Here is a 27,473-nt window from a genome sequence, read left to right on the forward strand (position 1 = left end):
CCGCTCTGGGTGGCCACGTGACGGCAGCGAAGAGCGCGCGCGCGAGCTGGTTCATCCGGGCACCTTCGTGGCGGCGGCGGATGAGGTAGAACGCCAAGCCCCGCCCCCCCCGTGTAGCCTCGTGCAGGGGGATCCCTCGGGCGCGTGTCCGCTCCGCGCTGTTGGGACTGGGGGAGGTCTGTGCCCGCCGGGCGGAGAACCTGAGCGGCGAGGGGAACCGTTCGCTTCTCTGCTTCCCAGCTGGGGAAACCGAGGCACGGCGAGGGGACGGCTAAGGGGGCCACTCATCTCTTGGCACCATCGTGCACGGGCCGGGTCTTTCGGGAACGGCGCGACCCCGCCTGGCCGGCGGGACCTGGGGCTCACGGGTGCCTGGAAGGTCAGGCTGCTCTGCCCCCGCCAGGCTCAGCATGACATGGGTCAGGCTGTTGAGGGTGGAGCGGGGCAGCCCCTGTCTGAGACCGTCCAGATCCACTGAGCTAGAAAAGCAGGATGGTCTGGTGGTTTAATAGTGAACAAGTGGTCTGCTTAGTTAAGACCCAGGCTTTCCAAGTCAAGCCCCCTAATCTCCCCCCATTTTAAGGGGTTTTAGGTACCCCCGTTTGGGGAAAAAAAACAAGTTGCACGAGGCTATTCTGAAGAACAACTCTGCAAGCTTGTCTCTTTCCCCAGCAGAAGTTGGCCCAATAAAAGATATTACCCAGGCAGCTTTTTTCAAACATTTAAAACTTTCTCCTCAGTTGCCCCTGGGGCTGATGTTTATCATACAAGTTTCATAACATTCAATTCAGCTGTTACTGAGACCGCCAAACCTGCAGAAACTTTGCTAGATATTTTTTCATAGAACTCTTTGCACTCATAGCTCAGACTTGATTTTGTAAATTATGTTGTCAAGTTTGAAGCATGTTGCCAGAGTGAAATGCATAGAGGAATTAGTTCTTTAAACTGTAACAGAGCATTAACTTTCAGAAGGAGAAAGCTAATCATATGTGGCTGCTTTTAAAAACATCCTGGCTATAGTCCTCAGTAATATGTGCCTATATGTTTGCCTGCACACACCCACACAGACTGTTAATAGCTGCATAATGTGCATGTGTATACATGTTCAAAACTATATTTCTGGTGCTCTCACAACAAAATATAATTATCCCTGCTACGTATAGGGAAATTGAGGCACAATTGTGCTTATTATTCCTGGGCATCTATATATGTGGGAAGAGTCTCAATAAACAACTAAAGACAATCACTTTATCAACAAGTTTACACTCTGAGCTCCTAACCGTGCAATTTGATCTGTGCAGATTGACGTTTACGCTGGCGTAAAGTTCTGTTAAAGACATTGGCTCCATATGGGCAGATTAGGGGAACTTCATTTGTGATAACTTGTACAAGACCACACAACAAATCAGTGTTAGAGCCAGGATTTAAATGTTTCATAAACACTGGCTCCCAACCAACCCTCTGCCCATTTCTCTACCAGGCTACTTCTCTGAATATTGAGTCCCTTGTACTTAACAATTCTTCCCCACTCAGTCCCTAACCAAATGGAAGAAAAAGTCAAAACAGCCCCTCTATGTAGTAAGGTGCCGCAACAACCCCTCAATGTAGTAAGGTGCCACTTATTACTTTGTACAAGTTAGTTCAATCAAAACAACCCCATCCATCATATTACCCTTTTGCCTGGTCTTTAGGATGGGTCGGCATGTTCCTTGTTATCTGTGTCGAATGTGCTAGTATCGGAGTGTTCTGGTACCATCCTGGCATATGTTATATCTCTAGTGTCCAGTACCTTTTAGGTATGTGTGTTTTTTGCAATATCAGCACTCTCCTTGCCAGACACTGAGCTGGGTCTGCCTCTTGCTCCCAGCTTAACTTTGCTTTATGTTAACAAAGTCTTGACCATTACCTTAGTTCAGGCCTTAGGCATCATATCAGGCCTCTGATACAAGGGTTTATGTTTCGGGGCCTGATCTAATTACAGTGACCGCACAGGGAATCTTAAAGGATTAACGTCAATTGAAAAGGATTAGCTTCAGCAGAATCTGCCTGCTTAGAGTAAGGCTCAGCTGTTTCTTTGTGGAGGAGTGATTTGAAATTCCAGGTGTCTGATTATTATAAGAGACAGCAGGGGTACCTGGACATGGTGTGCACATAAACTATAGCTCTACTAATTTGTTTCTTCATACTCAGACATATAGTATTAAAAACGTGTAACTTCACAATACTTTATCAATCAATAATTATACAGTCTTTCATACCAGTGTGCTATGGTGCCTTTCCGTCATGCAGGAATGCAGGTTGATTTAAAAACATTATATCAGAATCAAGCCACCACTCCCCCCCACCCCGAACCCTCACACACCCACCCACCAAAATTCAGCATCAAACAGCAATTTAGAACAGGAAGTGTGTGGGGTGAGGGAGATGTGTGTGTCATATTTGTTTTTGTGAATCTAGCCCTTCATTTCCTTTGGTTTTATTTAAAAATGCCCCAAATCGAAACATTTTATTCAACCCAAAATAAAATTTTCCAGCTTTTTCTGATTCACCAAAAATACCAAAAAGTTTTGGTTCAAACTAAACTAATTTTCTTTTCTGTAAATTTTTTTTTTGGAACTAAAAAGTCACTTATCCGTGCAGCTCTACTCCTTAATCACTAAGATGACTTTCTGCTGCTTGTTGATTATTTATACAAACACACATACCTCTCAACTGTTCCACATGTCAAGAGGCATTGCTCTCATTTTGGTCCCAAAGTTACATCCATTTCACACAAATGTAGTGTCCCCTCATTTTTATTCTTTAAAATTGTTTCCATAAGAGAGAATCTTAAAGATAGGCTCATGCAAAGTTATTTTTAATTACATTAATGGAATGAAGCCCACGGCATTTTTAGTTTCCTGCTTGAATCATTTTTCTGTCTCTCTCTGCGTCCCCGATTTAGACTTGGTAGATTCAAATATATGGAAAACACCTAAATGATTCTCACTAAATCAACTGATTGAACTTGCAAGTTGTAAGGGTGCGAAACAGTCTGCCAAACCTGGGCATTTTCTAAAGATCATTCATTTCTTTAGTCTATTTCTGTTGCTGCTGTTGTTAGTATAGGCTTTGGCCTCATGGATAGTATTAACCCCTACTCTCATTTAAAATGGGAAGGCTGACCATCAGAAGTTGCAAATTACCACTGGGGACAATGAACAGAGAATTTCTTATCCTCTATCACTATCCACAGGAAAGTACAGAGACAGCAGACGCCTCCCAGTGGAACTCTGCCCACAGAAATATGTTAGTGCCCCCAAAACATAACTCGCGTCAGAGACCTATGCTCACTATACTCTTCTTCCACTGCCAGTAGCAGATTTACACGTAGGCCCAGAAACTTAGTGGAGCCACTTACAAGTTGCCCCAAAATAATAGGGTGATGGGAGAAACTTAACTAGAACAGCTACAGAAGGGGGTTTGCAGGAGACAGGAACAACCACTCTAGTCTGGTGCACAAAAGATGGGCATGTTCCACTGAAAGACAGGCATCTTTGAAGCACTGCAGGTGTTTACTTGTGTTTGGGATTCTGTTGTAGAATATTAAATTCACATCCTTGGTTGGTCTCTACGTGAGGCGGATACACACAGGCTTACCCCACTGAGGACTGTCACCCTGGAACATAACATAAAATGGTCAGACCAAAGGTCTGTCTAGCACAGTATCCTGTCTTCCGACTGGCCAATGCCAGGTGCCCCAGAGGGAATGAACAGAACAGGTAACCATCAAGTGATCCATCCCCTGTTGCCAATTCCCAGCTTCTGCCAAACAGAGGCTAGGGACATCATTCCTGCCCATCCTGGCTAATAGCCATTGATGGACCTATCTTCCATGAATCTGTCTAGCTCTCTTTTGAGCCCTGATGCACAATCATCTTAGCCTTAAATACTTGTATCTTCAGACATACAGTTTTTTAAATAAATCCTTCAAAAGAACACCCTTGTCTAAAATACACATTTTAATTTTAAATAGTAAAAAAACTTGCTTCCAAAGTCTTCCTGTCCTTTCTGTCCATCCCTTTCTCTCTTCACCCCTCCCCCACCTCGAAGAGAGCCCTTAAAGCAGAGGTCTTAAACATGCGGCCTGCAAGGTTATTTTCTGTAACCCGTGAGCTCCTCACGGCCCCCACCCCACCCCAGCGTTTACCTAGAGTGGCTCTGGCCCAAGGTGTGCTGGGGGCAGGGCAGGCTGTGCCCCCCTGCCACTTCGGGAAGCGGCTGGAACATAGGCGAGGAGAGGTGCAGGGGTGTGTGTTGCTGTTGCTTCAGGCACCACCCCCAGCAGCTCCCATCAGCCGTGGTTCCCTGTTCCCAGTCAATGGGAGATCCTGGGGGCAGTGCCTGAAGCAACAGCAACACACACCCCTGTGACTCTCTTCCCCCATGTTCCAGCTGCTTCCCAGAGCGGCGCGGGGGCAGAGAAGGCAGGCAGGCAGGGAGCCTGCCCTGACCCTGGTGCGTCCTGTGCTAGAGCCTGCCCCCTGAACCCCTCCTGCAGTCGACCCCCTGCCCTGAGCCCCTTGCCACACCCCTCCTGCACCCCAACCCACTGCCCTGAGCCCCCTTCCGCACCCCAGCCCCCTGCTGTACTCTGCACCCTGACCCCCTGCTCTGAGCCCCCTGCTGTACCACGCACCATGACTGCACCCCAACCCCCTTCCCGGAGCTGCTTGCTGCACCCTGCACCCGACTCCCTGCCTTGACCCCCTTCCACACCCCTCACCCCTCCTGCACCCCACACCCCAACTCCCTGCCCTGAGCCCCCTGCTGCACCCCAACCCCCTGCCCTGACCCCCTGCTGCACCCCTCATCCCTCCTGCACTCCACACCCCAACTCCCTGCCCTGAGCCCCTGCCACACCCCACACTCCTCCTGCACCCCCTGGGGACAGGGAGGGGGTGGAGTTGGGGTGGGGATTTCAGGGAAGGGGTTGGAATGGAGGCTGGGAAGAGGTGGGGCAGGGGTGGAGCCTCCTGGAAGGGGTGGAGTGGGGGCGGGGCTGAAGGCATCGGGGGGAGGTGTCAGTAATGTGGCCCTCGGGCCAATGTATTAGTCCTCATGTGGGCCTTGTGGTCATTTGAGTTTGAGACCTCTGGACTAAATCAAGAATTGACTTTCCTCTTGTGGGTTCCGGAACTAGCTGCTCCAAGAATCAGTCATTTAAGGTGTCAAGAAAATTATCTCTGCATCCCTTCCTGAGGTGATGTGTACCCAGTCAATACGGGGATAATTGAAATTCCCTATATTATTGAGTTCTTTTAGTCGCAGGAAATTGTCTGATAAATGGCAGAAAAGTTGGTGGGAACTGCTAGAATAAAGATCAAGGAAAATAGAGATTTGATCAATACTGAAAGCTCTTTTCATGAAATTCCTGTATTGTATGTTAGGGGGCAGTGCCGCTGCACAAAACTTCCTTATTTTCCGATGCTTTGAGAGTTTTTCCTGCAAGCTTGTTGTAACACAAAGCAGCCTTTTGTAAGATGTTTGATCTTTGTGTTTACAAATTATTGTGATTTTTTTTAGATGTCTAAAGCTGATGAGAATAATTTCCTGCAGTTGCCCTAGGAAACAGCTGAAATTCGGCAAATCTTTTAAAAGCTGCTATCTGCTTTGCCTAGGTGCAGGTGAACAAGCAGTTTTCTCTATCCCTCAATGTTAACTACTGAGGCTGGTTAGGAATTGCTGTGAGAGACAAGATAGGTGAGGTAATATCTCTCTCACATATTCTGTGCCCAACATGGCTACAACAACACCCCAAGCTAGGAGTTGCTGTGTCACATGACAGAGGACTGAAATCTCTATGACAGTACATCAGCTTAGTAGTAAATACTACCCTTGAGGTTACTGTATCTGAATAGGTTTTAGAGTAGCAGCCATGTTAGTCTGTATCCACAAAAAGAACAGGAGTACTTGTGGCACCTTAGGCCACGTCCAGACTAGGTATTAAAATCGATTTTAGATACGCAACTTCAGCTCCGGGAATAACGTAGCTGAAGTCGAATTTCTAAAATCGAGGTACTCACCCATCTGGACGGCGCGGCATCGATGTCCGCGGCTCTCCGTGTCGATTCCGGAACTCCGTTCGGGTTGATGGAGTTCCGGAATCGATGTAACCGCGCTCGGGGATCGATACATCGCGTCCAGACTAGACACGATATATCGATCCCCGAGCAATCGATTTTAACCCGCCGATGCCGCGGGTTAGCCTGGACGTGGGCTTAGAGATAAACAAATTTATATCTGTATCTGAATATCCTTAAGCCCCAATTCTGCAACATCTTGTGCATGGTAAGACTGCTGTGGCAGCACTGAGCCCCCCTCACTTTAGACAATGAGTCGCTACACAGGCACCGTAGTCTTGTCACCATGCAAGAAGTTGCATGAGTGAAGCCTTTGTCGTCAAAGTGTGATGCAGGGATTTTGGGGCTTTATTAGTAGGACTTGCTCCTTGCTTAGACTGGTCTGGCTCTGTGGCAGCATATCAAGCTTGAAGACTGTTGATAGATTTGGTTGGCTTGCACCGTCAATTAAATCATTTTAGATCAGGGGTAGGCAACCTATGGCTCAGCACGCGAGCTGATTTTCAGTGGCATTCACAGTGCTCAGGTCCTGGCCACTGGTCCGGGGGGCTTTGCATTTTAATTTAATTTTAAATGAAGTTTCTTAAACATTTTAAAAACCTTATTTATTTTACATACAATAGTTTAGTTATATATTATAGACTTATAGAAAGAGATCTTCTAAAAAAGTTAAAATATATGACTGGCACGTAAATAAATGAAGATTCGGCACACCACTTCTGAAAGGTTGCCGACCCGTGTTTTAGATTATCACAAACTTCACTTTCTGATGTTGCAGGTTTTCTTGAGGCTAGGTTTTCTTTCTTTCCTCCTGCAGGTGGTGCTGTCTCAGACAAAGTCAAACAGTTGTTTCTATCATTTGTTTATTCATATTGTAGGCAGAGCTGGCAGTGCTGCCTACAGTTAAGATTGCCAAGCCGTTATCATGTTTTCAAGTTGCTTATAACTTGGCCAAATTTTAATGGTTTGGACTGATATTTTCCATGCTGAGTGTCTGCCCCAGGCCGAATGGTTTTGGAAAGCTTCAGCAAAAATGGTTTGGCGATTATCAAGGACAAGGTTAGAGAAAAATGTGTTTTCTCCATGATAAAATAATTCTTACAACTACTTCACCAGGAAGCTGTAATGTCTCCATGTTTTGGAGCGGAGACATAACATGTGGTATGGAGTTGTCCTGCTGTCAAAGATATATATTTTGCTATTCCTAGGGGGGAGACACCTTAATTTGGCCAAGTTATAAGCCTTTGAATATCTCTATTTACACATGCTCAGTAGAGGTTAGTTAGTTTGGCAGCTAAATTTCCCAAAGATTCCAGCCTGCTCTACATTTATGAAAAATCCACACCCCTGAATCCTGTAGCTATGCTGCGCGAATCCCCCAGTGTAGATGCAGCTAGGTTGATGGAAGAATACTTTCACCTTGCTTGGTGAGCTGGTGTTGCTACAGTGATGGAAAAAAACCCTTCCATTGCTGCAGTTTGCATCTATACTACAAGTTGCAGCATCATAGCTATGGTGCCGTAGTTGTGCTGCTGTAGCACATGGCCTCCATCTGCAGTGGGCATACTCCAGCCTAGGTATATTGGGGCTGAGCAGGTCTGTCTCAGTAGCCAGGTGCAACTGTGGTGTTGGGCAAGGAAACCAAGAGTGATCAGACTCTGTGCTCTGCACTCTCCCCCTGCTGATGCCCAGGCAGTGTGGAGAAGGAGGAACAGTCTGCCTAGACTGACAAAAGCTAGATAAGAAGTCTAGAAATGCAAGAGATTGCATTCAAGTTTTTTGAGTTTCACCATTCCTCTGCTATCAGCAAATATCTGTGAAGCCCTCTTGTGAGTGTGTCTACTCCCTTCTAATGCTGGTCCACATACAAAATGTCAATTTACGACTGCTATTGGCTACTCTGTTAGCTCAAATAGAAGAGGTCTGTGTGGTGAATCTAAAGGTTCAAATCTGTGGATGCTAATATGCTCCACATGATGGAAATTGTCTCTTTCAGTTTCAGAAGAATATTAAGGTTGCTAGGTCAAGCTCTCAAATTAGGAAATGCTAGAATTAAGGTTGCCTGGACAGCCTTAATTTGGGCCCCTTCTGTGAATGCATATGACAGAGTCTTTAATCACATGACCGCTTCACTTTTTTTCCACAGGACTCCTGCCTTATTCAGTGCAAAGAATGACTGAGGTTTATCTAGTGGTGGGTCTCATGCCCCATTTATTGGAGGAGAAGTTGAAAGGTGTGTATTGAATGAGGCAGAGAGAGGACTGTAAGAAGGGTCTCATGGTAAAGGCAGTTGAATACCGTCCCGAGGAATTAGATTCTATCCCTTCCTCTGCCACAGTTGCTGTGTTAAGTTAGGTGAGTCACTTCCATCACTGGCTGTGTTCTTGATTTTCTGGGTGCCCAATTTGAGATTATGGCATCTGATTTGCAGATGTGCAGAGTACTTACATCTGCACTTGAAGACAACGGGAGTTGTACTTTAAAAATATGGAGTGTGATATACTACTAAGTACTCCTGAAAAATGGGCCCTAAATGGTCTCAAAATGGGCACCCAAAGTAGTGGAAACTTTTTGCTTTAATCTATCTGTTCCCCAATTTCCCGTCTGTAAAATGAGGATAATCCTGCACCAGCTCAGAGAGGACTTATGAAAATAAATGAATGTTTGTGATACTAAAGTGATGAGTGCCACAGAAAAGCCCAGAAGGAAACTATAAAATTCTGTTTTCATTGCAGGGTTTGAATGGTGGACTGCAAATGAGTATGGCGGGCGGGGGAGGTGTCACACTTTGAACAATGAGGATAAAGCAAAATATTGAATAGTTGCTCAATAATGAGCATCGTCCATACTGTGCACTGAAGGAGGCCTGGGTCCTATAGAAAAAAATAGTATGTGATCATTGTAATTAAAGACTGTAATATAATGCATTGGTGCAAAGGGGCTGAATTAAGGTTGCCCAGGCAACCTTAATTCCAGCATTTCCAAACTCTTGAGTGATGGACTTTGGAACTTTAACGTTCTTTTAATATAGTTTTTTATATCTAATATAAAATCAAGATTTTTTGGGTGTTCTGGTGAGTCGTGTTGACACCAAATCTGTAGATTGAGTGTCTAATGCCAGAGCAATATCCAAAGGCTAATTAAGTTTGGCTTTGTCATGCACAGTTTTCCTTTCATCCTGTATAGAAATTACACAACAGAATTACTTTAATGCTGTCTGATGAATATTGTGGGTTTTGTTTATTAGTTAACTAATCACAGTTAAATTAGCTTTTAAGAATTGAGTCAATTGTTAACTGCAGAATCTACATATGATAGTAATACTTTCTTTGCAAACATGTATGTAAGAAGCACATGCACAGCCTACATAAATATCCACAACATGAGCATACCTGTGTCAAACCTTTAGATCCTTTATTTCTATAAGAAGCTTTGAGGCAGAATTCCTCTGAAATGAGAGAATTCCTACAATGTGTAAGAAGTGGGGAGATACAGCAACCACACATCCTGTTACATGAATAAACCTGTTAAATCATCTTCCCTGGATCATATTAGTCACCACTCTTTGTGGGGTGAGACTGGCTTCATGTGGTTTAGCATCCTGATGCTGGTAACCAGCATACTATCTCTTATTTCTTTCAGCTGATGGTCTCTTAAGGAAACAGTTTAAAGAAGGGACTCCGGTATTTTTTGTACAAACAATATGGAGTTCTCCTACACTGATACATTCTTAAATGCCTTTGCAGGTGTTTCCAAACGAAGATGTTTTGGTAGCTTTACAGCTGCTGATGTCAACTGAGATGTTTACATAGAGGGCATTTATAATTTTTTGCCATGTCTCCTTATATTTCAGGTCAGATGGAAGAAAACAATTACATGCAGCTACAGGAACATGTTGATATGCTTTTTTTTTTTTTTTTTTAACATTGTAAGTGGGAGCTAGAGGTACTGCAATATCCACATTACTAGGATGAGAGAGAAAAAGATGGATAGCTAGGTGGCTACTATGGGTGTCCTGAGGTCTCAAGAAGAATTAAGGCATGTCTACACAGCCCGTGGCAGGAGCCTCCAACCCTGGGCCAACAGACTTAGGTTTGCTGTACTGATGCTAAAAATAACATCTTCTTCCTAGACTTGAGAGCCTGATCCACAACATCTACACAATTATTTTTAGTGTGGTAGCGCAAGCGAGAGTCTGTCCACCTGGGCTCCGATGTTTTCTGCCACAGGCTGTGTAGACATACACTATGATGCTTAGTTACATGCTTGCACAAGGTGGGATCAACATTCAGGCTACAGTGTATTGGCTAAGAACTCTGAATGTCTCTGAATGTCTGCTCTTAATCTCTAAGTGCACGTCTGTGTCCGCATCTGGGAGCGAGTCTCCCAGCCCAGATCCACAGATTTGTGCTGGCAAGGCTTGTGCTCTAGATATAGCTGTATAGAGGTTGTAGCTCAGGCAGGAAGTCGGGATCCGAGGCCTGGAGGAAGTTGAGTGGGCTTGAGTGCCAGAGCTCCAGCCTGAGCCGCAATGTCAAAGCTGCATCTTCGCAGCTATTTTTGGAGCACCGGCAGAAGCCCCGCAAGCACCGAGCTGTGGACCTGGGCTTAGAGACTTGCTCCCTGATGCAGTTGTAGAGATGCCCTAAGGCATATTGCAGATGATCAACTTCCTCTGCTTTCAGGGATGATTGATAGACTATACTACTGTGCTCCACCCTGTACTGGAATTCTGAGAACCTTGATGCCACAATCTCAACCCCATCGTTTGCATTATTGTGAGAAGGTCTCAGTTCTTCATTAGATGGGCCTGAGCTGGAAAGTTTGGCTCCAGTTCCAAACTTTCCCCCAAAGTTTTAGAGGTCTGATAGGAGTCAAGTTTTGCTTTGTCCAATTAGATGTAGGATTGGGCACCGATGATGTGGTCAGAATTAGATCCAGACTTCTCAAGTTTGGATATGGCTGGATGTGAGACCATTTCTACCACTGTCTCCTCCTGTGCAAGAGGAGAGAGAGGAAGTTGTTGATAACATTGAACCTTTGGCTGCTATGTATAGGCCAGAGATCAATATAAAAACCACCCATTGTTTGAGAATGAAATTGTGGCATTCCACCAATAAATGGTGTAAATAACCATTAGAATAGCTCATATTAAAGCTAATATGTCATGTTAAGATCTATCGATTTGATTTACCAAGAAAAATGTAATAGAAATGGTTCTGTTGACAAGGTAGAGCTTACTGGTTTCACTAGTAAGTCGAGTAAAGCCCCAACCCTCTGTAAATTACCAGTAAACAGCCTCAGCCTCTCAACTGTTGTTCTTCCTTTCTACCATCACCTACACGTCAGCTACTGCCCCAAACTCCCTACTAAAAGAAGTTAAAATTCTGTTTGCGATGACCTGTTGAACCGATGTGGTCTTCAAATCTTTTTGGATGAGGCAGAAGGGTATACGGTGTAATACTGATTATTCAGACGCAGGCTGCATCTGTGCAGGCTTCTAGTTTTATACTAGGCAAGTAACATGCTATACCTATAAAGGACAAGGCTGAGCAGCAGTATATCTGCCTGGCTACTCTTGCTGTCTGTTGTAGACAGTATAATGTGATCTATTGCTTTTAATTATATAATGTGCCAGATCATGTTGTGAAGGGCACATAATGAATTGCTGGATAAATAATGATGATAGATAAATAATGAGATATGACACAGCTGAAAGTTTGGCCTCCCTGAAGTCAAGGATTTTTCTTTCAGCATCATTCCTTGTATCCCCTTGGGATTTGCACATTGTGCAAATCTCCAGACTGCTAGAAAGGTTTTGTGTGGTGTTCAGGTTGAGGGATTTGTTTAGAGACTGTCATGCAGATGTCTCATGTATTTGAAACTCTGATCCCCGTGAAACTACTCTGAAATGTGGGATGGCCACATACCAGAAGCTGGTGTGTTAACTAACCCACTGCTGCCTCAGGTATTAATTTTGTATATCTAGATATGACTAATAAGGGAGTTGCTTCTTTCAGTGTTAGCGAATGACCAATTTGTACTGTTAGGAGGAACAAAGCTAGAGGAGGTCGTGTTACCCAGAAAGCAAGCACAATCCCCAGAGTGAGTCATGAAGCTTATACATTAAGCCACAAGGTGATAACCTGGTAGCAAAATTCTAACATAGCTGTTCCAGCTTTATTTCTTCTGCCTTTTGTTAGAGATGGTTCCAGGCAGCAAAGTTTTGTTGTGGGTTTCCAACAGCCATAAAGTTAAGGGAGAGTTTGGAATTAGCATCTGAAGTATGAAAACCTAAGGGAAATGAGGAAAGTGACTGCCTTGTGCAAATCATAAAGGATATCAGGCAGAAGAAGGGATTTTGCATTTTCCCCAGCTCAGATTTCATAGTATCATTTTTTTATTTCTATAGGTGCCCTGTGAATCACAGTGCTGCTTAGGACTGGGTGATCCACATATTAAAATATCAGCATTCCGGGAGTGGAGAGGGGAGGGCCATGAAGAGAAGGGCATGAAAAAAAATCTGAATTTATGAATAAAATTAGTGATACCTAATGCTGGTGAAAGTCATCTAACAGACCCCCTTCCCCTGCTAAATTGACTTTAATCTATGCTACCACTGTGGCTTTAAAAAGCCATATGGGTGTTATTTTAACCATTTTTTCAGTTTTCAACCTCTCTTTGTCCCTCCCCTGCTGACAATTCCCTTACAAACAGATGGTGTCTCTTCTCAAATCATTAAACATTCTTCAAAATGCTTAACCTGGGTAAAATATAAAACCAGGGATTGGGAATCCAGTTCCAATAAAATATAAATGAGCCTCCAAATCCAAATGAGATTTAAGCTGAGGTTCAGATTCAAGGCCAAATTAAGGTTTGGGATCCTATTAACAGGCATAAACCTAGTGAGCCATTGTTATGAAATGCTGGCCTCAAATGGCTGAAATCTCATTAGATCGGCTGTTTTTAAATGAGAATTTTTGACATGTTGGAATTAAATCTCTCGGACTTCAGCAGCATCAGAAAAGGGTAGCTCTGAACAGGGATAGCTCTGAGTGGGTTTAGATCTGAGTATTAATATGTGGCAGCTGTGTCTGGCTGTCTGAATATCTATCTGCTGTATGAACATTGGTGATCTGTAGCTTTTCTTCAGAAGAGATGTATATCTAGTAACACCTTTACAGGTCCCTATTTGCATTAACATGGTAATGAAGCGAGTTCAAAAAATACTGAAGACAATAAGTGTGCTTAATGAGATTATATGCAAACCTCCTAAAACAACTTGCCTAAGTAATCACTGAAAGTGAGGGGGAAAACCTTTTTATTAATTGCAAAGCAGTATCTCTCTTAACACTGAAATAGCAACAGAGGAGAGATTTAACATAAGCCAATAAAAGGCAGGAAATTAGCTTTTGTTTCAATGCATCTCCCTTCCACCCCTAACCCTCAATGTAATCAAGTTGAGTTGCCTGTGGAAGAAGGAAGGAAGAAGTGAATTGTATTATATATTGACTCAAGTATGTACCCCACATTGATGTATTGAGCTGAGTAAACGCCTCACATCCACTTCACAAGAATCAGAACTTTGGTCTTAAGCTCTCTGGTATGCTCTTAGTAAAGAAATATGCACCACATCAGGACAGTTCAAATGACTGCAAACATCTAGTGAAGATGTGCTGCACCAACATAGAGATCTGGTTTGGACCTTCCGCGTCATCTTTGCATAAAGGTCAATCGCTTCCAATTTGGAGTAGTCAGATGCCTTGCTAAGGATTATAAGTGGGGCCTTTGCGACTCCCATACTTCGCTGCTGTTGCCAGTTAGAGGTAGTCTACATACTTGCAGGGTGCACCTGGGGCAAGGGCTGCCTGGTTCCCTCATGGACTTGCACAATGCTTCCCTTAGTTATTGAATGTTTAAAATGCTTAGATTGACATGCTTTACTTGACTAGTATCAGAGGGGTAGCCATGTTAGTCTGGATCTGTAAGAGCAACAGAGTCCTGTGGAACTTTATAGACTAACAGACGTTTTGGAGCATGAGCTTTCATGGGTGAATACCCACTTCATGGGATGCTGAGACGCATTGGGGCTGGAGTATATAACGGAAAGGAGGGGGAGAACTGCAATTCCCACAATGCACTGCTCCATCCTATGCATGGGCACCACACAGCTGTATCCTGTTTGGCATCTTGATGGTGAAGCCCCTCCTGGTTGGGCTTGGATGTAGGTGGAGAGTGAAGCAACAAAGGGGAGGGAAGAATCCTCTGAATGAAATTTATGGAGCAAAAAACTACTGTAAATAACTCTTTGGGTTTTCTTGTCAAATAAATGTGTCTTTACCAGTGCTTCTCAGCCCAGTTCCAGGAAGTACTCCACTTAGGAAGGAACAATCAGTTGCACGCATACAAAATGGGAAATGACTGCCTTTGGAAAGGGATCTTGTGGTCATAGTGGATCACAAGCTAAATATGAGTCAACAGTGTAACACTGTTGCAAAAAAAAAAAAAGCAAACATCATTCTGGGATGTATTAGCAGGAGTATTGTAAGCAATACACGAGAAGTAATTCTTTCACTCTACTACGCACTGATTAGGTCTCAACGGGAGTATTGTGTCCTGTTCTGTGTGCCACTTTTCAGGAAAGATGTGAACAAATTGGAGAAAGTCCAGAGAAGAGCAAATGATTAAAGGTCTGGAAAACATGACCTATGAGGTTAGATTGAAAAAATTGGGTTTGTTTAGTCTGGAGAAGAGAAGACTGAGAGGGAACACGAAAACAGTTTTCAAGTACATAAAAGGTTGTTACAAGGAGGAGGGAGAAATCTTCTTCTTCTTAACCTCTGAGGATAGGACAAGAAGCAATGGACTTAAATTGCAGCAAGGGCAGTTTAGGTTGGACATTAGGAAAAACTTCCTAACTGTCAGGGTGGTTAAGCACTGGAATAAATTGCCTAGGGAGATTTTGGAATCTCCATCACTGGGGATTTTTAAGAGCAGATTGGACAAACACCTGTCAGGGATGATCTAGATAATACTTAGTCCTGCCTTGAGTGCAGGGGACTGGATTAGATGATCTCTCGAGGTCCCTTCCAGTTCTGTGATTCTGTGAGGTCGAGGTTCTATTTGTGGCTCTGTCAGTGATTTGCTATGTGATATTGAACAAATCACTTAGCTTCTCTGTTTCCCTAGCTATAAAATGCAGATATTTACCTATTTCACAGGGTGGGGGTTAAGGCTTCATTCATGGAAGTTCATAACATGTGAACTTCTCAGCCAGAAAATGTTATTTAATATAAAAGTATGATTGTTTATCCAATTCTAACTGAAAGGTGTGTGGTTTTTCCCATTGCTGCTTAAAACGGTGTGAAACCAGCACCAGGCACACTGTACCCTTTTGTGACATATGTAACATATGCCAAGATACAAGCTGTGATCCCTGTCCTTTTCTGTAATGTGGCCTTCAGATGTTGCCCTTCTTGTACGCCATTGCAGTCTGATCATTGTCTAAAAGCTGCAGGTGAAATATTTGTCACTGAAATACTGAGGTGAGCCATGTGGTGGCACTTCTTCTTAGCATATGCACAGCATGCCCCAGGTGGCACATGACCAGGATTTATCACCGAATGTGGTCTGCAGGTTGGATCATTAGCTTCTCCAGTACAGGCTGGGTACTGATGGGGAGTGTGACGTGAACACTGATCCATGTCCTTCGGTCTGACACTGAAGAAATAACAGACCCAGAAGGCTTTGAAGTACATGACTTCAGATAATTTTAATGACTAAAAAAAATGAGGATGGATCAGGTAAGCCTGTCGGTGTAAATGAAGCTGTGGGATGCATATCCCACAGTCATGACTAATTCGGTACACTGTGACTCAGCCAGTGATGCATTATCAAGAATCTCTTAGACCTTCTGGCCTCCTAGTTAACAAAACAATAAATAAAAACATTCTATTTTATATGACTAATTGAATCCTTGAATCTAATTGTATTGCTCCCAAACTACCAAATGACTAAAGCTGTGCAAAACAGCGGGTCTGATCCACAGAGGCTTCTGTGAATGCTTTCTTGGGTTTAAATTCCCATGGGCTTGTGCCTCTTGAGTATTCATCTGAGTTCTGTTCGAATCCAAAGCAAAACTAACACGTTTCACTTGGTTTAATCACAAACCATATGTTCGGCTCAGGTTAGCTAGAAAGGGCAGCAAATCATAGGGATCCCTGATGAATCTGGGTTGAACTTCAAGTTTGTACTAAGACAAATAGGGACATTTTCCATGATTTTGGGCTTGAAGCAAAAGTTTTGCAAAATTCTAAACTTACATCCACGTTTGGCTTTGTATTTATTTTTTTTTAAGCATGGGCCTGAGCCATTTGCTTAAGGCCCCTTCTGTGTTTTTTAAACTGGATTTTTTTCAACAAAGTATTTAATCTGTTTGTTTTTCAATTGTATCAACTGCAGGATAAAATGACATGGTGACAAAGTCTAACCAAAACCTGGGCACGGAAGGGTGGTCAGCGACCAAGGCACTGGATTGGGTCTCTGGAAATCTGCATTCCTCTTGTGGCCCTGCTTCTGATTTTTAAGTTTAAAAGATCTGTCTTTTGCTTTTTGAGCTCTCCCTGCCCACCCCTAAAAAGTGTGTGACATTTAGTGTTGCCCAGGCTCCCAAATAAATAGAGCAAGGTGACCCTTGCACCTGCTGCAGGAGCTCTCACTGGCTGCCTTATGTTGCAGAGCTTCCCCAAAGCCAAAAATTCTAATTATGCCCCCCAACCCTACATCTGCTTATCCCCTAGCCCAGCAATTATTTATGCACCCCCACATCCGTTCTGGCCCCTCAGCCCAACCTGTCTCCTGCAGCTGCAGAGGATCTTCACCTCCTTCCCCCAGGTCTTGGGTGGCTGCAGCAGGGTCCTCCCTCTTCCCAGAGCTGGGGAGGAGGTAGCTTTAAGGATTCATCACATCCCCTCCCTTTCCTGTGCCTAATATTGCAGGGATGGAGGAGCAGATTGACCCATGGTTCACAGGAAGGATGGAAGGAGGAGGAAGTGGCTGGCCCTTTCTGCTCCCCTTTCTCCTCTTGTGACGGTGGGGTGTCAGCTGCCTCTTCTTTACCCTCCCCTCTCCAAAACCTCCTCTAAGCACCTGAGGGGTGGGGGAGAGTTTTTCCTGCCTTCAGCATCCTTGACTGGCTGCTCTTCCCCAAAAGAGAGGACTTTTCCCCTGGGCAGGATTAGAAATTTCAACAGCTGGAACTTCTCATCAGTCTGAGATAGGATTTTGTGCCCTGCTGGAGCCAGTTACTGGGCTTGAAATTGCATGCATCAGCAACTCTGTGCCTCTATTTGGTACGGAATGGGATAATACTTCCTTCTTCCCACCCTTTGTCTCTCCTGTCTATACAGGTTGTAAAATCTTCAGGGCAGCGATGGTCTTTTACTTTTGTGTTTGTCTTGTCGAGTGCCTAGCACAATGGGGCTCTGATAGCAGTTGGGGCTCATTGTTCTTCAGATTGTTCCATAACATTCTCTTCTGCCATGATGTCTACAATAAACTTGACAACAGTTACGCACCTGCTGTGCTGAGATTACTGCCTATCATCAGGCTGACCAATATGGTCTCATTGCTTCTTTTGCTTCCTCCCGCCTCTTTGTAACCACCTCTTGTCTTGTAAGTTCCTTGGGGCAGGGACTGTCTTGTCCTGTGTTTTGTACAGTGCCTAGCATCATGAGGTTCTGGTCCACATGCTATGGTAATATAAATAATAAAACATGCCAGATTTGAAAGTTTTAGCAGACTGAGAAAAATGATCTTCTGGCCAAATTTGAACTCTTGAATTTCAAAATTTGACACTATGGACATCTTGAGAATTTTGTTTGGAAACAGAATCACTTCTTGAATTCTGAGTTGTTAGACTTGTCAGGTGTTCATTGTCACACCGTCTTTTGCCAGAAGCTGGGAATGGGCAACAGGGGGTGGATCACTTGATTACCTGTTCTGTTCATTCCCTCTGGGGCACCTGGCACTGGCCACTGTCAGAAGACAGGATACTGGGTTAGATGGATCTTTGGTCTGACCCAGTATGGACGTTCTTATGTCTTTGCACATTTGTAATAAAATACAAACTGATATTACTTTTGAGGCTTTTAGGTTGGCTATAGAGCTAGTCAAAATGTTTTCACTGAAACATTTTTAGGCAGGATTGTTTTTCAATCAAAACAGTGTTTTCAGAGAATGTTCCATCTTGCTTTAACATTTGGTTTCTGATGGAAAACTAGAAATTAGAAAAAAATTGCTTTTTGGGTTTTTTATTGAATCATTTGAGACATTTTTTTGGGGGGGAAACAAAAAAAAATTCAACATTTTCAATGAAAAATTATTAGTATTTTTCAACCACCTGTACTTGGTTGTGATCGCTTTCCGCAGGTCCACCACCTATTAACACATTTCCTTGGTAGACACAATTCTTAAATTTAAATATATAGAGAGTTTTTATAAATCAAGGGCTGTCAGTTGATGTTGTAGCCCATTTTTTATCTTCTGAATCCCTTATATAAAAAGGGATGACATGAATGACTGTTCTCTGCTAGTTTCACCTAGAAGTACCTGTTTCCTTGTTTGTTGACATGAATTAAATGTCCCTTTCACTCACTGTTTTGAGTCCATTCCAAGCACTAGTGTTGCCCATAGGCTGAGTTTTCTCATTGATCACTGCTTCATATACAGCATTTTGTAGGTTCTGTATTTATCTCCCCTGGTTCTTTCCTACAAAAGGGCCTATGGGTGGAAATAGAAATTTTGCACCGGCATGAGACCTGCTCAGGAGTTGAAGTGCAGGTTTTACTCTGAGGGGTCTTTAGTGGCGTACATGAAAGAAGTAAATGGGTCTCAGTCTGCATCACAAGAAATCCATCATCATAAGAAACAGTCTCATTGGCAATCTCAGTAGAGAGGCCAAGGAATTGTCATGTAGACTGAATAACTCACACTATGTGTCACCGTATTCCATATGAACATTGTTGGTGTGTCTCCTTCTAGTGACTGGCCCCAGAAACTAATAACCTGCTACTTCAGCAAAACTATTCACATTCTCTGAAATGGTATAGTCTTGTGCTTTTTGATGTGCTGATGATCCCATTCCTGAACAAATTCCATTGCCGAACATTCTGTCCACATGTCTGTGGTCATGGTTTGTGGGATAGTAATGTACTAGAAACCCCAAAATGGAGCTGCAAGTCCGTTTTTAGGGAAGCTAAAGCACCTTGCTGTTAAAGCTGACAAACTTTCATTGAATTCCACACACATGAAAGCCAATGAAATATGACTGCTGCTATACAAACATTTCAGACCTCAAAAGGCTCTTGTTGAGATAGATAGGATCCCAGCTAGATGGATTACAGAAGAATGGTGCCATTTCAATACCACTTAATATTGCCCAGAGCCTGAGAGAGAGAGACAAATCCCCCACGGAACACCAGCTGTTACTTTAATTGCTTGGATTTACAACTCTTCATTTTTCAGGTACACTTCAGTGCCACAAAACTAAACAGCAAGACTTGGCTCATCATGGAATTCTAATGGGTAGTTAAGGTAGGGGCTATCCACAAATTAACAGCTTTGCTGCTCAGCTGAAAGTGGGGGGAAAATACATGTTTTGCTTGTTTGCTTCTCAGTCCTTGAATATTGTTTCATGTGAAAGTGGCATCCACCAAATACTGAGGCAGCATTTTGATTTTACTGAATGTCTGTTTTTCTCTATGGAATAAATTGGAGGTTTTCCCTGCACACTTTCATTTGGAGTCTTAATGCAGTAGCATGTCACTTTGTAAAGCAGCTGGGAATTTAACGAGTACAAATGAGAAGCTGTGGATAATTAGGCTTCTGGGTGTTTGAGCATTATTATTTTTTTTAAATCAATTAGCTAATCAAGAAAGTGCTATTGAGACACATCATTTTTTTTTTCTTCAAGCAAAGTTCCAGCTCGGTTGACAGGATAGATCCCGGTAGGAATCCTGTATCTTAATGGACTCCGAAGACAACACCACTGGGCAATGAAGAGAAGAAGATTCTGATGGATGAGGCTGTATAATGAAGCATGATGTTGATCTCTGGTTCATGTTGACCACAAAGCCTAGCTGAAATCATTATTTTGCTCTCTGCCAGCTGCCACATACAATCTTCCTACCTGCTTGGACAACCTTTGAATACAGCAGGAATTTATCTCCAGAGTTAGGGGTGTCAGTCTGTCTGACCCTGGAGATAAGTTAATATGCCTTTACCCCGATAGAACGCGACCCAATATAACACGAATTCAGATAAAATGCAGTAAAGCAGCGGGGAGCTCCGGGCCCTTTAAAGCACCATCTGAGCCCCGCTGCTTTACCACATTCTATCCGAATGGTGGACCACAAGCTAAATATGAGTCAACATTGTGATGCTGTTGCAAAAAAATGCAAACGTGATTCTGGGATTCATTAACAGGTGTGTTGTGAGCAGGACACGAGAAGTCATTCTTCTACTCTACTCTGCACGGGTTAGGCCTCAACTGGAGTATTGTGTCCAGTTCTGGGCATTGCATTTCAAGAAAGATGTGGAGAAATTGGAGAGAGTCCAGAGAAGAGCAACAAGAATGATTAAAGGTCTTGAGAACATGACCTATGAAGGAAGGCTGAAAGAATGGGGTTTGTTTAGTTTGGAAAAGAGAAGACTGAGAGGGGACATGATAGCAGTTCTCAGGTATCTAAAAGGGTGTCATCAGGAGGAGGGAGAAAACTTGTTCACCTTAGCCTCTAATGATAGAAAAAGAAGCAATGGGCTTAAACTGCAGCAAGGGAGGTTTAGGTTGGACATTAGGAAAAAGTTCCTAACTGTCAGGGTAGTTAAACACTGGAATAAATTGCCTAGGGAGACTGTGGAATCTCCATCGCTGGAGATATTTAAGAGTAGGTTAGATAAATGTCTATTCGAGATGATCTAGGCAGTATTTGGTCCTGCCATGAGGGCAGGGGACTGGACTCGATGACCTCTTGAGGTCCCTTCCAGTCTTAGAATCTATGAATTCATGTGGAGCACCAGGCCTTTTAAATCCCTGCCAGGGCTCTGGCAGCCAGGTTCAGGTGGTGATTTAAAGGGCCAGAGGCTCCAGCCACTGTGGGGAACCCTGGGCCCTTTAAATCACTGCCGGGGAAGCTGGTCCAGTCCCGATATAACACGGTCTCACCTATAAGGCGGTGAGATTTTTTGGCTCCCGAGGACCACATTATATCGAGGTAGAGGTGTAGTTCATTCTACGTATGTATCAATAATATCATTTGATAAATACAGCCAAGGATTTACAAGATGACTAGTGATTTTTTTTTGACCAAAACCAAATCCTTTATTCCCACAGCTTTATAATTGTGTTCCAAGTATGTGTCCTCAACACAACCTTTAAAAAGAAACATGCCATTAGCAAACTAGATCAGTTCACTGATGGGTATGACTCCTTGATGTTCAGCTTATAGTCACAGTAAAAGACATTTTGAGTGATTTTATGTGCCTTTGTTTTGTGGATAACTAACTGAGATCTCTTAAAGGAACCTGATTTGCAGAATGTGTTGAAAATCCAGCCCTTTTAATGTGTCTCAAGGTGATTACCCCAAAACTGAGCCACTTAAAATCACTAACACTTCTGAATGTCTGTATGATATTTTCAAGTGCCTATGTGGCTTAGGAACATGAACCCCATTGAGGGGGAGGGCTTGTGCTCCCAAGTCGCCTATGTGTTTTTGAGAATCCCAGCCTTGTTCTATATCTCTTGCTGAATACATGGGAAGGTAGATACTAACTGCAACTTTCATGATGACATTGCTTTGGACTATGAGATTGTAACATGCAGTGATGGAAGGCGTATTGGAACCTACTGTTCTCTCACTGTGTGGGCAATTATTCACCTACCACAACTCCTCCATGCATTGAAGAAAAGACTAGACCTCTCCGTGTGAGTCAAGCTGTAATACATATGGTACAAAGCTGAGGTGAGAACTGTAACCCAAGAAGGAGGCTCTGATGTTGACATATGTGACAGTAAAAGAAAATAATTGTTTAAACTTTGCCTTCTTACATTTCACAAATTCATTTATACATTTCATGTATTTAAAATGAGTGAATTTAGTGCTCATGAAAACATGGCTTGAGGCAGATATAGTAAGTGCGGTATGTGCAAACAATTCCTATGGAGATCTGGTCAATTCCTCTTAATCCTGACTCTCATGCACTGTGCTATTTTTCTCTCGGACTCTGCCTGAACAAAGTTTTCTGGGTCATGCAATGTGTTTGATCTGCCCAAATACAGGATAGCCTATCTAACTTCATTCCAGGGGTGATCTAAATTGGGACTGTAGTCAAGTCTCTAGGGTGACAGGCTATTGCACCAAACCACTGTGCCACCAAACTGATTTCCCCCATTAAGCAATCTCTGCTGACGTGGTTAGGGGTTAGTGCCCACTCCTCAAAAGTACAACGTTCCAAATAGTGCTTTACTTGTCTGAAGCCATCCACCCAAGAATTGTAACTCTTCACAACGCCCCATTTTAATTGTGGGTGGATGGGCAAGGGTTGAAAGGAATCTTATGTTAGATCTGAACATGCTGGATTAGATCATTTCTGACCTGGTGCCTATATATCCCACCTGCTCCAAAATGACAGTCATTCCACCGTGGAGGCCATGAAATACAAAGACAGTGAAGTGCGTTTACTGCCAATGATGGGGGGGGGAAGCTAGCATCTTGCTAGACCAGAAGTTAATGTGTCCTAGGGTGACCACGTTTACCGCTTAATAAAATGAGGCCTTTATGGTTTAGAGACTTTTGTGCACTCTCCTTTTGTGCAGCCCCATAGGCTTGCACTGTGCTTCAAGGGTGATGTCCTCAATACTTGAGGCATTGGTTCCATGGCTTGGAATGCAGCTGTGCCATCTCAAGTGCCAGCTTGGGAACATTCATTATACAACAGTGTCTGATATAAGAACAACATACAAAAATGGACAGTGCTCCTTTGAGTTTTGCCCTGGCTCTGCTGTGCAAGATAGTGTGGGTACACACATCTACCTGTCTGTGGATTTGTCTATCACATTGGCATGTAAGTGTCAAGCTGCATGACAGTTGCATATGAAACACTATCGAGATGGTGGGTGCTTGTCAGGTTCGGCATTAATCTCTCCTTGGTTTATGTTCTTGGATCATTTGCATCTGTTTGTTTGTTTGATGTGACACATGAGCAGGTGATGGTGAGCGGGAGATGGGAGGTCTCCATGCATTGGAAATGGGAGGCTGTTCCAGGCAAAGGGGTTGGCATGAAGAGAGAGACTGAGTCATGAGTGGATGAAGGGCAGGGCAAAGGATAAAAGTGGGCAGAATGTAGAGTCTGAGTAGTGGAAGGAAATAAAAGTTTGAGAGAGATGCAGCAATAGAGCTTTGGAGGAGGAGATGAGACAGTGGCACAAAAGATGTAGGGAAGTACCTCTGGCTACAGCTGGCCAGGAGACTGCAACCCATCCTCTGATGCAAACATTACCTCAGTTATGCTATCATCACCTTTTAACTGGACTGCTGTTCATTACCTGGGTCTGCCACATATGTGGGGCTATGTTTTGAACACCAGTTGGAAGCTTCTGCAAGTGCATAATGCTAATAGGCAAGGATGATCTCATAACATCAGTGTTAGGTGCCTTCACCTCCACTTAGGACCAAGATATTCACAGGGTCATATTCCTATGTGGTCTAGGGCCTGTGAAACTGCCTCTCTCTCTGTGTCCCATCTCTGTGCGGAACATCCGAGAACTGGTGGGGAGAGATCTCTAAGCTGTGCCTGTAGCGCTTTCTTGTCTTTGTTCTCCCAGATCCTGAGGTGGGAGAAGAATGGTCGTGTGGGCAACGCACAGCACTGGGAGTCAGGAGCTCTAAGTCCTACAGTATTCACAGCTCTACCACAACTTTCCTGTGTGACTTTAGACAAGTCTTATCACCTCTTTTGTGCCTTGGTTTCACCAGCTGTACATTGAGCATGACACTGTTGTATTGAAATATCAATGTTTTCCAACAGTTGTTAGTTACTACCCTAAGTATAGGAAAAAAACTGGTGTCTCCGATACCATTCAATGGCAACTTGGCAAATGCTGTCATTTTAATGGCAACAATCATGCCATGTACAGTTGGTGTGCAGTTTAATTGAGTAAGGTATATAAAGAACTTAGCCCCTTCACTGAAAGTACACAGTGCTGTATTGCTAGTCTGTTACTTGCTTGTTTGTCTTTTAACTAACAATCACCACATCAGAGAAAGGAAAATGCATGGCAGATGAAGGGCTGTAATTTTACTGAGCCATCCCTGCGAGTGACTCGTATTTTTGTATTTGCTTGTTTTCAGTTACATTTATTGGATGAGACCAGATGCTATGTTTAGATGCCAAAGAGATAAAAACAGTTACACAAATGCAGCAAAGTCTACACTTGGGTTTATTTAAAACAATTTTTAAACAAAGTGCTCCTGTTAAAGTGCTACTTACATAGTTGGCTTCTTCCCTCTGGCCCTATAACTATCTCCAGCACCTGAGGTGGAAGACCTTAGACTTCTCCATCTCTGTAACTTGTTATGCTCAGCGAGTGTCTCCAGTTCAGTGTTTCTGTGGTTAAAGTTTACTGCAGAAGGAGCAGGGAGTGGGCTGAGAGCACTGATGAAGAGATGACTAACAAAGTAATCAGCATGTGATTATAGTGTGGGCTGCCAGGCACCGATTAGCCCTTCTTGGACTCTGCTTTTATCTAAGCTCTACATTTTGAATTAATTCTGTGTTAATGATACCTAGGACTTCTACCCCATCTAGCGCATCGCATTAGAGCAAACTCAACAAAAGGTCCCTGAATTTCAAAAGCCTCTGATTCAACTCAGGTTGCAGCTGCTCAGATGAAATATGGCAGTGGGTGGTTGGTTCCTTTCTGACTCCCTGAACTCCTTGCCCGGTGGGAAGGACAATGTGGGAAGTTAAGGTGACACTGCAAAGTCTTGTCACATTCATTATATGCATCATAGAGGGTTGCTCAGAACTCCAGTGGCTGACAGCTCATGTGAAGAGGAGTGGAGAATGGGTTGTGAATAAGTCACCAAAAAAACTTTCCACAAGTAGAGAGAATGTCAAAGAATATAGGCCTAGAAAGATTGTTGTTTTTTTCAATTTTTAAAGAACACGGGTTTAAATGAGTTTTTATGGAAGCCCGCTGATGTTTACCTGATGCAAGCTTTCGACATCCTGTGTTAATGCTACTTGTAGATATTTTTATCTGTCTCTGTCCATTTGGTAGTACCAATATATACCCATCATCCTCTTGCGTAGGTACCAGCTTGATGGGTTCCCAGAGCTCAGAAACCAGCTTAGTTGCTCTGCACTAGCAGCAAAGAATCCTGTGGCACCTTATAAACTAATAGACGTTTTGGAGCATGAGCTTTCGTGGGTGAATACCCACTTTGTCAGATGCACCCACGAAAGCTCATGCTCCAAAACATCTGTTAATCTATAAGGTGCCACAGGATTCTTTGCTGCTCTTACAGATCCAGACTAACATGGCTACCTCTCTGATACTGCACTAGCAGTGAACTGGAAGTACTGGGAACTGACATGTGAGCATCCAATTCTCCTTCAGAACCAGTGTAATGGCCACAGCAGGTCATATTTGGCAATTGGAGCAAAGTTTACACCAGCCAAGTATGTCGCTGAGGACATATATGTCCCATTAAGAGTTGAGCTGAAGGATATATCTATGACTTAAGGGTTTGCCCAGTGCCCAGAGCCATAACATTTAGGGACTGTATATAATGACAGAGCCAGCACCTGGCTTGGTAGTGGTACTGCACAGCAGTACTTGTACCTGAGGCTGGGGAAGAACTTGTGAATTTGGCAAACAGCCTCCGAAGGATTTTGACAGACACAGTGAGGGAGGAAGTACCATAATTCTGCTTGAGCCTAAACCTTCAAGAGGTCCTGCTCCTCCAGCACAATCTAGACTGAATTTTCAGGTGGTCATCTTGATTTTAATAGTCCTAGTGGGTTAGAAGGTGGTTAGGGCACTTACAGAACCGCTCCAAGACTATTAAAGGCTTTATATGTGCAACAAAACAATTTGATTTCCCACAATTATCACTCTAAATTGCTACATGGCTTCTTTTCAGCCCTGTTCATGCCCCCCTAGACCAATGGGATTTTACTGGCACACATATGCACAGAAAATGAACATCAATTACTTGTGCAAATATTCAGGGAACCAAGCTTTAGATTTGCTCATGCAAGTATGTGTTCCAGAAGTGCTTATGAGTTCATCCAATCAGAGAACAGAAACAATACTGTCTGAATTGCTTGATCACTCTCAGCAAAGCAACATAGGCTGAATTTTGAACATTGGCAATTAAAACACAGAATAAAAATTAAAAGGATATGAAATTTGAGGAACTCTCAATTTGCCCAGGATACAACAGGTGCAAGAAAAGAGTCTGATGTCACTGAATAAATTATTTGATGTGAGTTATTTACTTGGCTCTTAAAAAAAAACAAAAAACAACAACAACTTGATCCTGTTGGGTTAGAGCAGTGCAGTTCCTGGAAGCCCTGTGCTGTTGATTCCCATGCACAGATATTGCGGAGGTGGGCAGCTGTCATTTGCAACAGCTGCAGCTTTCAAATAGTCTTAAAAGAAAGCCCACGCAGGTGCATATTACAATTATCTTACCTGGTAATGGGAGAAACCTGAATAGCTGTAGCAGGAAATGGATGGTCTGTCTTAATAACACAGTGGCAATTAGGGTAATCAGATAATAAGTGTGAAAAATCAGAACCCTTGGGGGCAAGGGGGAAAGAGGTGTAGTTGCATTGCCTATATAAGGCAAAGCCCCTAATATTGGGACATCTGGTCACCCTACTGGCAATCGTTAAGCTCACTATAATAATATGGTCCTCTGTGCTGAGCATAGTTTACCTAAATTTATTTCAAATGGATTCTTACTGAATCAATAAAATTTCCCACCAATGTGATAGTTTATCTCAGATTTTAAATGGCTAAAAAATTCATTCCTGGGTAACCCAATCTTGTCAAGTGAATGCTCATTCTATAAGCACTTGTCAGTTGAAATAGTCTCAAAGGCCATGGCTACACTTACAGCTGTACAGCACTGGGAGTTACAGTTGTGTTCGTACAGCTGTGTAGGGAAAGCGCTGCAGTGTGGCCACACTGACAGCTACCAGCACTGCAGTGTGGCCACATTTGCAGCATTTGCAGCGCTGTTGGGAGTGGTGCATTATGGGCAGTTATCCCAGCGTTCAAGT

General features: G+C 43.4%; 2 long non-coding RNA genes across 2 annotated transcripts; one reads left to right on the forward strand and one right to left on the reverse strand.

Annotated features, from left to right (window-relative positions):
- Nucleotide 1: 1 nt before the first annotated feature.
- LOC115655571 lies at nucleotides 2-20,481 on the forward strand. The gene is made up of 3 exons (XR_004001420.1): nucleotides 2-85; nucleotides 19,647-19,715; nucleotides 20,095-20,481. It is a non-coding gene; the product is annotated as an uncharacterized LOC115655571 (long non-coding RNA).
- On the reverse strand, nucleotides 2,888-24,796 carry LOC115655573. Its single transcript, XR_004001422.1, has 3 exons — nucleotides 24,669-24,796; nucleotides 9,515-9,570; nucleotides 2,888-3,658 (listed from the first exon to the last, which is right to left on the reverse strand). It is a non-coding gene; the product is annotated as an uncharacterized LOC115655573 (long non-coding RNA).
- Nucleotides 24,797-27,473: the final 2,677 nt, after the last annotated feature.

Source organism: Gopherus evgoodei, chromosome 7 (genome assembly GCF_007399415.2).
Source record: "Gopherus evgoodei ecotype Sinaloan lineage chromosome 7, rGopEvg1_v1.p, whole genome shotgun sequence".
NCBI classification, from domain to species: domain Eukaryota; kingdom Metazoa; phylum Chordata; order Testudines; family Testudinidae; genus Gopherus; species Gopherus evgoodei.